At 38.1% G+C, this 11,126-nt stretch overlaps 1 protein-coding gene across 6 annotated transcripts in view; it reads right to left on the reverse strand.

The window, feature by feature from the left end:
• Positions 1–10,663, reverse strand: part of LOC121647553 (suppressor of tumorigenicity 7 protein homolog) — a 70,576-nt gene extending 59,913 nt beyond the window's left edge. For 3 of the 6 annotated variants that reach the window (XM_041997082.1, XM_041997076.1, XM_041997077.1), the window contains exon 1: positions 10,514–10,662. The gene's annotated coding sequence lies outside the window, so the exon portion shown is untranslated. Of the gene's footprint in view, positions 1–10,513 lie in introns of all 6 variants that reach the window. The other 3 variants (XM_041997081.1, XM_041997079.1, XM_041997078.1) reach the window with 2 other exon arrangements.
• Between the last annotated feature and the right edge of the window lie 463 nt (positions 10,664–11,126).

Raw genomic sequence — 11,126 nt, forward strand, 5'->3', positions numbered from 1 at the left:
TATTTAAATATGGGCTGCTGGTCCACCAATGCTTCTTCAAGAGTTAAAAAGAAAATCACTGATGACAACCAATCTAAGCACTTAAAGCTAGTTAAATAAAAGATAAAAGAAAATGATTATGCCCTCAATACATTTTTATTAAACACCAACACAGATGGGCAGTCTTTTGACAACTAAACAATCATAATATCACCCCCACCCCCTTTTACAAGCAAATAATACCCTTTCAAAGGAATTAGACCATATCACAAAAGAAAGGATGGCAAGGTTTTGATTAGCGCCAGTGGGTCATGATTCAAAAGACAGGCCATCATTCAGTTAACTGGGACAAGACCATGGTGATTAAAGATGGAGGAATTGTAGTTTCCCAGCCTCCCAGAGCTGCTATTGGGAAACCAGACACACAAAGGATCAATGAGACAGCAATGAAACAAAAGTCTGCTGGACCTGACCATAAACTAAAAAACCTTCAAGTAAATTTTAAAATGACAAAACTGTTACAGACAGGAGGACACAACAGAACTAATCTGAATCCATCCAGACAAACGAAACGCTACAGGAGGGATTACGCACAGCTTCTCTAGAAGCCGTTTCATCATTCAGTGTTTTGATGATAGCGTTGGAACGTGCTGAGGACAACCTCAGCTGTCATATTATGAGGCTAAAATGATGTGAAATGAACATATCAGTAGATACAGCACCAAACAGGGCAACCAAAACAACAAAACATCTCATCTGCATATCATTCTCTCTCAAGTCTTGGTTTTCAGGAGAAAAAATATTGGCATTGAAACAAACAGAAACTATTTACATATTTAAACTTTTTCCATTCAGGTGTTTTTTTTTTTTAATTACTGTTCAGTGTTATTTATACTAATATTTATTGCTAAATTGACTCCAACTCATTATTGTCACTACTGTGGATCCAAAACATGTTCTTGGCATTATTCTAACCATAGAGGACTGTTTGTTTTTTTGCTTTTTGCACACTTGTTGATTTTTTGCTGCTCTTCATTGGACATCAATACCATTTTCAGCTATTCGATTGGAGGGAAGTTTGACAGGAAGTGGCATCATCATAATTTCCGGGACAAAATAGAAATCTATTAGCATAATAATAGCGATAGGGATCTGTTTTTATGACAAAAATGTGATAAATCATTGTTATTTTGGATCACTGATTGGGCACTACATTTTGCAGCTTAATTGCAAATCTCCTGGATGGGATATAAATGCCAAGAAAACTCCTGTAAATCCTTTAAAGAGTAAATTATTGATCACAATTTACCTCACACTTACACACTTTTGTTCCTGGGAAATTGTTGGCAATATAGTGCTCAGAGGAGTCAGCAATCTAGTGGAATTTAAAGGGTTAAAGAAAGAACTGAAACATTACCAACAGTAAAAAAGGACTCTGTGTTTCCCCAGCCATTTTATTAGAAGAGGCACCCCCCCAGCAACGGCAACCCACGCCCTGCCAAGAAGGTCAAGCTAGCTTTATTCTTTCCTCTGTATGTTGTGCATGGGGACTACCTCATCTGACCTCATCTGACAGCAGCCGCCGTGATTCAAGCACATCTTGCAAAACATTGTAGAGAAACAAACAAAAGAACATGATGAATGCTTTAGGACCTGTCGAATTTACACGCTCTTGTTAATTTCATCTCCCAGTTTGCATGGATTCAAATATGTGCAGGCAAATATAAACTGAATTTAAATAGAGGCCAGTGGACATGGCATTCATCAAACTGTGTTTGTATGTAAAGCAGAAAGACAGGATGAGGAAGGCGGGGTGAGGGAATAATTACCTGGCTCATGTAAGCGCTTACTGCAGCACTAAAAAACATTCTGTTAAAGTTACGACACGTTTGCTGATAGCTAGTGGCATATTACGTATGGTTTATTCAGAGATGGGGACTTTACTTTGGGATTTAGACTTAAGTCACACATAAGTCTAGGGCTGGGCGATATGAAAAAATCTTATATCTCAACATTTTTTACCTGAATCACGATATACGATATATATCTCAATATACTTTTTTTTTGTAAAGTAACCAAAGAGACAGTTCTAATTTACAGCCTTCAGGGGTAAATAGTAGGGCTGGGCAATTAATCGAATTTTAATCGCAATTACGATCTGGGTTTTCAACGATCATAAAAATGAAATGGTCCGATTATTCTTTGTCGTTCAATTTGTGCTGTTTTCAAATCGAGCGCAGCTGTCATTGCAGCGCTTTGCTGCAGACTCCTCCCACAGCCCCGACCGCTTTAGTTTCATTCAGAACGAGTTGCAGACACCTGGACACACGGGAGGCGGCGCCTTCTCCATCATTTTCTATGTAAACTTGCGTGAGGAAGCGAAAATCGCTGCCCTCCTCCAGCCAAGAGACAGTCGTGCATGTAAAATGTTGCGTTCGTGCACACAGACGTGCACACAGACGTGCACACAGGGGCTTGCGACACAACACAAAAAAATAGAAAAATGTTCAATTTTTGTGAGTCGCAACTAAATAATCCACCAGCTCCCAGAGTCACAGAGAGACAAACGTTATAAACAAACAGGACTTTTTTCTTAATTAACACAGTGAACAATCCGGGATTTAAGAAACTCATCAACACTTTGGACAAACGGCATCTCTGCCATCTCAACACCATGTTAGTGGACTGTCTCTTTCGTCCCTGTATGATGAGTGTAGTGAGGGTGTTGTGAAAGACGTGGTGACAGTCCGATGTTTCGCCACCGCTACGGACCTGTGGTAAAGCCGCACCAGAGCCGTATAGAAATGTCATTTTATTGACGCGGATTTCAACGTGAAAACGAAATGTCTCCAGACTATTTTTTTCCACATCACACCAGGCGGAACATAGCTGCTGGTCTGAGACAACCAATAGCTATGGGGACCTGGTGGAAAGAAACTAGTAACTTCATCACCACAGTAAACACTTAAAATGTCAAGCGCCCCCCCCAACCTCTTATCTATAATTGTGTTAAATAATCGAGATCTCAGTTTCAATCAAAATAATCGCGATTATCATTTTTCCCCATAATCGAGCAGTCCTAGTAAATATACTTTTATTAAGGATCAGCAGCACATGTGCATTAAAACAGCTGAATTAAATTAAATGCTCCTAAAACAAAATAAATAAAAAAATAAATTTCAATGACCATAAAAAAAATACAGTACACATCATTCTTCATTTGCTTGGAATCGGTGTTTTGGAAGCCCGAAAACACAAGCTTTGAACCATTTCATTAATGAAATATGTCTAAGAAATGCTGCACTGCAGATGATTCGTCCCCATTTTTTGTGGGTGGGGGTGTGTGTGTGAGGGGTTAGAGGGGTGAGCCTATATGTTGGTAATTACCTAACTTGGGTTTTATCAAAGGAAAGGAGCCAGCCAGGACTCATTTATGCTCAGAAGCAGAAAATGAAAGCATAACACCAAGCATGGTTTCAACATGGGGCGAGTAGGGGATCCACAGCCTTTTGTGAGTAGCATGAAGGGAGTCTTCAGAGAAAATAGGTTGGGAACCACTGCATCACGATATATATTTCAATGTTTTAAAATCACCTCTAAAACACGGGCCAGGTCTTTGACAACGTATTTTGTTACTGCAGCCATCGTCTCTTTCCATGTTGGACTTTTCTGTAGTATAGGCCTGATGCGGTTATTCTACAGGTGATGAAACATATTAGACGCATTTCATGCTTTCACTGCAACGTTTTCATTGATTGCATCAGCTGGGGTTAAATAACTTGTTGCCAGCTGAAACATAATCTCCTATGCAATAATTATCCAATAGGATAATACTAATAAGATAATAGGCTTATACTTATTTGTTTAGTTAAATCCAGGTGACAACCTTTTTTTTTTATTTTTTATTTAAATTTTTGGACAGGCAGTGCAGCTTGGTGCACGTACTTCTGCTGTCTTTACACTTCTTTCCTAAATCTTCACATACAACATGCAGGAGATTTTTCAGGATGGGCGGGGAAGAGTGCTGGGCTTAAAACCGAGGTTTGAGAATTTCTGCTTTATGTTTCAGGTACAACTATTTTATACAAAGAACCCAAAATACACTGATTGTATTTGATATACAGTCCACCGCTACTTGAGACGTGACTTGTATTTGCAATAAAAACAAAAAAAATCACTGGGTTTATTTCAAACATTTAAGTTTTGAAACTAAACCTAAAAACAATCTACTTTTTCATGATGGGTTTCAGACTATAATCCAGCTTCAAAAAAAGGAGCTGCTAAACTTCTTCTGATCGTCACAGCTGCTTCAGATCTTATGAGGTTAAAAAAATACTTAATAGTGAATTAAACCAGGATTTGTATAACTTCTTCACCTGCAGAAAGTATTTGGTATTTTGTTCACTCTGGGGGCCTTCACAGCAGCCATAACCTTTCCTTCACACGGCCAAGCGTTCACAGTCATGGTGGGTCAGATATTAAAGAGCCAGCTGTGAGGGCTGTGGAGTGTTTGCCTTAAATAACCTCTCTGGAAGGTGCGAAAGTCTAAAAGGGCTATCACAGGTGGGTGTTCTCAATGAGATTACTAAGTGAAAGCAGACAGAAAGGGGACTAAGCAGGGCAGGGCGGTCTGTTCCTTCAAAGGTAGAGAAAACATTTTTGGATGAGATCATGTTACCAACGCATTGCACATGTTCTAAAAAAAGCTTTCTGACCAGTCTGATCTGGCTTTGTGGTAAGCATGTGCTATGACCGTATGTGTCACGTCACTCAGCTGACTACAGAAGTTTCTTCATATTCTCCTGTTTTCAAAGTTTCCAAAACCAGCCTGTTGCTCTGCAGGTCGACTTTACATTGGACTGTAACCACGTCAGCGTTTGATGCTGTGTGGTGGCAATTATTCACACACTGCACTGGTACGCCATGAAAATGTGCATTTTATTAACCCAAGTCCAGACGATTCATTCATTCATTCATTCATTCATTCAGGCTAAGTTCAATCTTTCATGCAGTGAAATATCTGAACATTTTATTTCTGTTGTATGAATCTATTCTCTGAAGAGTCTGAAGCCTGGGAAAAATTCCCATCATTATGTCTGAAAACATATAATTTATCAAGCTATCAGTCTGCCAGCATTAAAAACAAAACTTCTTTAGCTACAGCATTGCTCCAACAGTCACTGAAGGCTACCAGCAACAGACGGCATGATTATAAATTTTCTTGCTACAATTATTGCCAGAGAAATAATCACGATATTGCGATTATCATGATTATTACGCATTTTAACACACTATAATTATGTAAAATCACATGATCACTCTGTATAGATCTTTAAGTTATTTTCTTTGTCCATCTTTTCATGCCAACAAGACTAAATAACACAAAGCTACAAAAATTCCCTCTGCTCTGTAAACAATAAATAAATAAATACTACATTAGGGCTGCAACAATTAGTGGACGTTGTCGACAATAGTCGACAATAAAAATAGTTGACAACGAATTTACCCGTCAACTATCGTCGGCAAAAAAAAATAAATAAAAAAACTACAGTGTGAGACGTCTTCTTTTCTATCTCTGCTGAGAGTTGCACATGGGCAACAAAGTCCGGGAGGGGAAACATATGCCGACCGACCAGGGAACAAAACGGCGGCAGAGGACGTCAAAAGTCTGAAATAACTTTACGTTAAAAAATGAAATACATGTGAGATTTGTAAAGCGGACCTTGCGTACCACTGAAGTACGTCTGCAATGCCTCGAACATTAAAAGAGGAGGCACGTCGGACTTGCATAACAACCTCATGCAAGATTTCAAAGCTGATAGTGAAATAAGAGCCATTTAATAATTATGAGATGCAGAATCTGATTGGTCGACTAGTCGTTTTAATAGTCGATGACTAATCAGCGATCAGAATAGTCATTAGTTGCAGCCCTATACTACATATTAAGTCTGGATTTCTCTTAGAGAAAACGGATGGAAAAGGCTACAGGACCTCTGCTGAGACTTGGGAGAGACTTGGCTTCTTTCTATAAACTACTTTATAAAAATGGTTTTAAACATTTCTTTCAAACCTGAAATGTTTCAAAATTAAGAAATACAAGAAAAAAACATCCAGCTAGCTTTAGGCCCCCATCTTTCCTTGAAGAATGGTAATAACATAATCCTATCTAATACTAATAATATTGCACACTGACAACTAAAAAAAAAGCGTCATGCTCACGCTGTCCTGTTTAAACAGCAAAACTATTCATCAAAAACACAGACATCTTGTTTTCCACCTTTATAACATAATGTTCAGTAAATGGGGCTTTACTCATATTTTAAAAAAAAAAAGAAAAAAAAAACTTTATGTTGCTCTGCATGCTGGACTATTTCAATGTTAGGTTAGGAAAACATCACCACAGCATTCAACTTACTTACAGTGAATTTAGCTTTACTTTAGCATAGAAAGCCCAGTGCTGGTTCCTACAGGAGGTGAAACAGATGCATTTCATCCTTTCACTGCAACATTTTCATTGCTTTAGGGGCAGGTGTCGCAGGGAGCTTGGTAATTATAAACAACAACAACAAAATAATCCCACACTGATGGCTTCATCTGTTTGTTTGGAGGGAATAATGGCGCGTTCCAGCTGTCCTCGGAACTCAGAATTCCGAGGAATTTTTGCTGAAAATGACGAAGTGATCTCATTGTTCTGAACGGTGAACGTTTCAGAGGACCCAGAGATACCAGATTTAAAGATGGCAACACCCTGTACCACCTGCAGTCCATTGTTGCCTTTAGTAAAATTCTTTATATTACGTTATGTTACGGCGGATTTGTTCGTGAAAAACCGTGTCAGTATGTGTAGTTTAATAATCATTATCAAAACTGGCTGTTTTCATGGTTCACATTTTCCACAATGGCCACGGTTACATGTGTTTCTAATTAAGAGTTAATTTTTCAGAATGAAATAATTCAGAATTTAAGTATTCTCCTTCGTGTTTCCATGCAAATAATAATTTCGAATTGAGTTTTACATAGAAAACACATTTAATCGCTTTTATTTAATTCTGCTTTAGATCTGGGGGCTGGGAAGGGTTGGGATTGGAGAGGGGGCGGATGTGACGTATTTACTTCCACCAGAAGTAAACATAAATACTTGTTTTGATTTGGATTATAGTTTTATAGCAGCAGCTCGACACCAGCATACTACTTCATTTTGGTCAGCTGAGAAGGGAGATAGAGAACCGTACAGGAAAAGAGAACGAGCATGCGCAGAACAAACACAATTAATTTAAAGTTGAATGAACGTATCGAGGAATTACTTAATTCAGATTTAAAACCAGAATAAACCAACCACTTACTTCGGATTTAAGTTTAATTTGGTATGGCCATTTTCATTCAGAATTAGGTGTTTACAAGGCCATCTTAAAGAGGATTTCATTTTTATTCTGAATGAAAGGGAATTAAAACTCATGTAAAAGTGGCCTGTGGGTTTATGATTTTCTAGTTTTATACGGCGTTTGTAGATGCTCTAAAATTGGTTGTTTTGGAGGCGTCCACTTTTTCCAAGTTGATGCAGCTGGAACGCCAACTACCTGGTAATGACATGACATATTCTCGGCCGCTCGGAGCAGACAACTGGAACGCGCCACACCTCTTCCTTTGCTACACTTTGTCATGTCTCTTCTATGCCAACACTGAACATGAACACAGCAACACAAGCGGTAACACGTGGATACCGTTTAACTTATTTCGTTCTGCGCATGAGTTGCACTGATCTGCCTGTATTGTGAAAAACGGCATTATTGAGAGCAGGGCTGCAACTAATGACTATTCTGATGGTCGATTAGTCACCGACTATTAAAACAACTAGTCGACTAATCGGATTATGTATCTCATGATTATTATATATGGATGTTATATCATTTTCAGCTTTGAAATTTTGCATGAGGTTGTTATGTAAGTCCGACGTACCTCCTCTTTAAATGTTCGAGCATTGCAGACATACTTTCGTGGTACACAAGGTCCGGTTTACAAATCTCACATGTATTTAATTTATTTGTATTTATAAGTTTAACGTGAAGTTATCCCAGACTTTTGACGTCCTCTGCCGCCGTTTTGTGCCCTAGTCCGCCACCATATTAATTGTGATACTTAAAATTTAGTAATCTTGACATCAACTCGTAGTACCAACTCGTCATCTGGCACTGTAAAGTGATAGAGTCCAATTTTTTCTCTTATGCTGACATTATCAATTATATAAAGATGCCTACACTGTCTCAGCCAGCTGTATCACAAACATCTTTTTACTGAATTTAGCCCTCTACACAGTAATGAAAGAATCTCTTTACGGATATTATCAAAACTTAAAAGTTCTCTTCATGTGACACAAATGAGGCGCAGATACTTGTGTGAGAAGCAGATATCAGCACTGTAAGCATACAGGATGTAGATGCAGAGTTGTACCCAAGCCATCTTACCAAGTTAGATGCAACAGATAATGCATCTCTTCACAAAGTGAGTTTCAAACTGCTGTTACTCTGGTGCAAATTTATTACAATAAAAAGATATCTGGAGCTTTATTTTTATGATTCTTTGAGTATATTAATATCCTATTAGGTGAGTAGGAATTATGCACATTTTTTTTAAGGCGGTACAGCAGTAACGTATAGTCCTTCAGTATATCTAATATTTTACAGATATTCAAACAAACTCTGGGGGGGTAAAAAAAAAACATTATGGGAGATACAGGGGTTTAAAAAATTAAGGGGAAAAAATGAATAAAAATCAGATTAGATAAGTTAATAAAATTATTTTTTGTTATCAAAATAAATAAAAAGCTTTTTAGGGGAATCCCAAAGGACCAAATTTCTAATCACAAAAAGTGGGGAGGGGAACTAAAGAAAACGGCCATGCTGTGATGTTAATGAGGAAGAGGAAGTGAAAGTATTTTACTAAAATACATTTTGGTTTGGGTCTTTTCTAGACATCAAACTCAACACATATTGTAAATACAGTGGTTAAAGTAAGCTGTGTCTTTAGCTTATGTCTGTTTTTCAGCACCAGATGTTTTCTGTATTCTTTCTTGTGTCTTTATTAAATCATTTCCCAGAGTAATTCTTTGTTTTTATTCTAGTTTAACCTTGCACTTAGTTCTAAGGACTGTAACATCAGGTAAGTCATAGTGCCAACAAACCACTCAACAGCATCATTTTCAGCAGCAGACGGGAACTGCCCAACCGCCATTAGTCAAATCTGATAAGGAGAGGCTGATAATGCAAAAAACAAAAGTCAAAAATCATGTTGCTTTCATGACACCACTAGACACAAAAAGCTTCCAATAAGGTGGTTCTGTAACCCCCTTACCCACAGACACAACAGTTTAGAAAGTGAGAAACTCAGCACATTAGCAGGACTAAAAAAAACCTGTGAAGCTGTTGTGTACACTGTAAACAATGGGGAGTTGGTTCTTAGACCTTTTAAGAAACACACACAAGGTCTACTTGCTTTCTAATTAATTTGCATGGGTTATGTTATACAACAAGCACAATGGAGGGGTTTGGATTTGATGCACTTACAATTCTAGCCAAAAAGTATTCATTTACATAACTCAATGTCAAAACAGACAGGGTAGAAGTTAATGTTTAAGCAAGGTTTATAATAATCTCCCATGGCTCTTCAGGGTTATCAAGAAAGACTGAGCTTTGTAAGACAATTCTAAAGTCAGCATTAACACCTCTCTGCTCTAGAAGTGACAAAGTAAAAGTCAGCAGCAGACACAACCACATTGCACCTCATCCTCCAGTGCCCATGCTTTCAGTCATTACTGTTGAGCTCCAGCACACATACTGGATAACTTTCTCAACCAGCCAATGTGTGCCTACACAACTCTCCAGCCCTCTCTTGCTCCAGACAGCTGGCTTTTTGAAAGACCACATTCTTCCATCTGCTGCTCAGCGCACAGTCACAGGAGACTCATCACTGGCTGCTGTGAGAGCAGGGAGGCTAATAATGCCAACTATACCACTGAGCCGGCGTTGAATGACCAGCACTTCAGATAAACACTGAAGGCTCCACAACACTAACAAGCAGGAGAAAATGTGACATTCAATGCCTAATTTAAATATCCTTTAAAGCCACTAAAATTTTGCTTTTGTGTTTTCTTATAAGAGATGCGTTTGCTTTGGAATAAACAGCAGCTAAATTAAATTACATCAGTATACTTTTGGCACTGAACACACTACAGACACTGCATTGACTCATGATGGAGACCATTTAAAAACAATGCAGCACTCAGCTGCCTCGACTTGGCTTTAAGTGCTTGGCAAGGAAAACTAATTATACAGTTGCAAGAAAAATCTTATTGATGCGCTTAACATATGCCAAGTAAGCTCTCCACTTATACTTGACTACGAGGTAGCCACTCACCCGGCTAGCTAACTGCTAACGAGAGCTGGATACTGTTTGCAAAACTTAAAAACCCCAAAAAGTGGAGGCACGGTGGGCGGCAGCGATAGAGTAGACCTTAACAGACACATGTGTGAGTGCTTACCTTAATTTATAAATGCCGGGAAGCTTATGAAATCTTTTCTCGTAGCTAGCATTTCTTCCAGCGCAACTTCAACGTGTGTCTGGACTGTGTGTATACGTGTCTACAGACTGAGCTAGACAGCTAACGAGAGCTAGCTCAGTCACCAGTTAGCCAACGGGCTCGCTAAGCTGGCTAATTACCCCCCAACTCACCGTCTCGAGGTGTCGCTAATGGTACCTTTTTTTTAAAAGCAGGGTCAACCAACAAACAAAAACAAATATTAGTACACAACAGTTTTACCTCACGATAAAAATGTGTAACTAATAATCAACTAAAACTTCGTTGTTTGGAAAATTCGATTGATTTATTCTTAATTTATTTTTTTTTTTAAAACCTTAATTATTGCTTTTCCATTCAATTAAAATCCCCAGGCATTCATTTGTCTTATTTTCATTTTTAGATAGTTAATATTTTCCATTCAATTTTGAAAATATATTGTTCACAATCTTTGTATAATTTTTTTTTTTAACTTTGGATCTTGTTAACTGGACTCTGCCTGACATTAGATATAGAAAAAATTCTAGGTTTATAAGAATAAACCTGAATTGATTTAGTCACTTAAATTTGACTAAAT

The sequence above is a fragment of the Melanotaenia boesemani genome, chromosome 10 (genome assembly GCF_017639745.1).
Source record: "Melanotaenia boesemani isolate fMelBoe1 chromosome 10, fMelBoe1.pri, whole genome shotgun sequence".
In the NCBI taxonomy this organism is placed as follows: Eukaryota; Metazoa; Chordata; class Actinopteri; order Atheriniformes; family Melanotaeniidae; genus Melanotaenia; species Melanotaenia boesemani.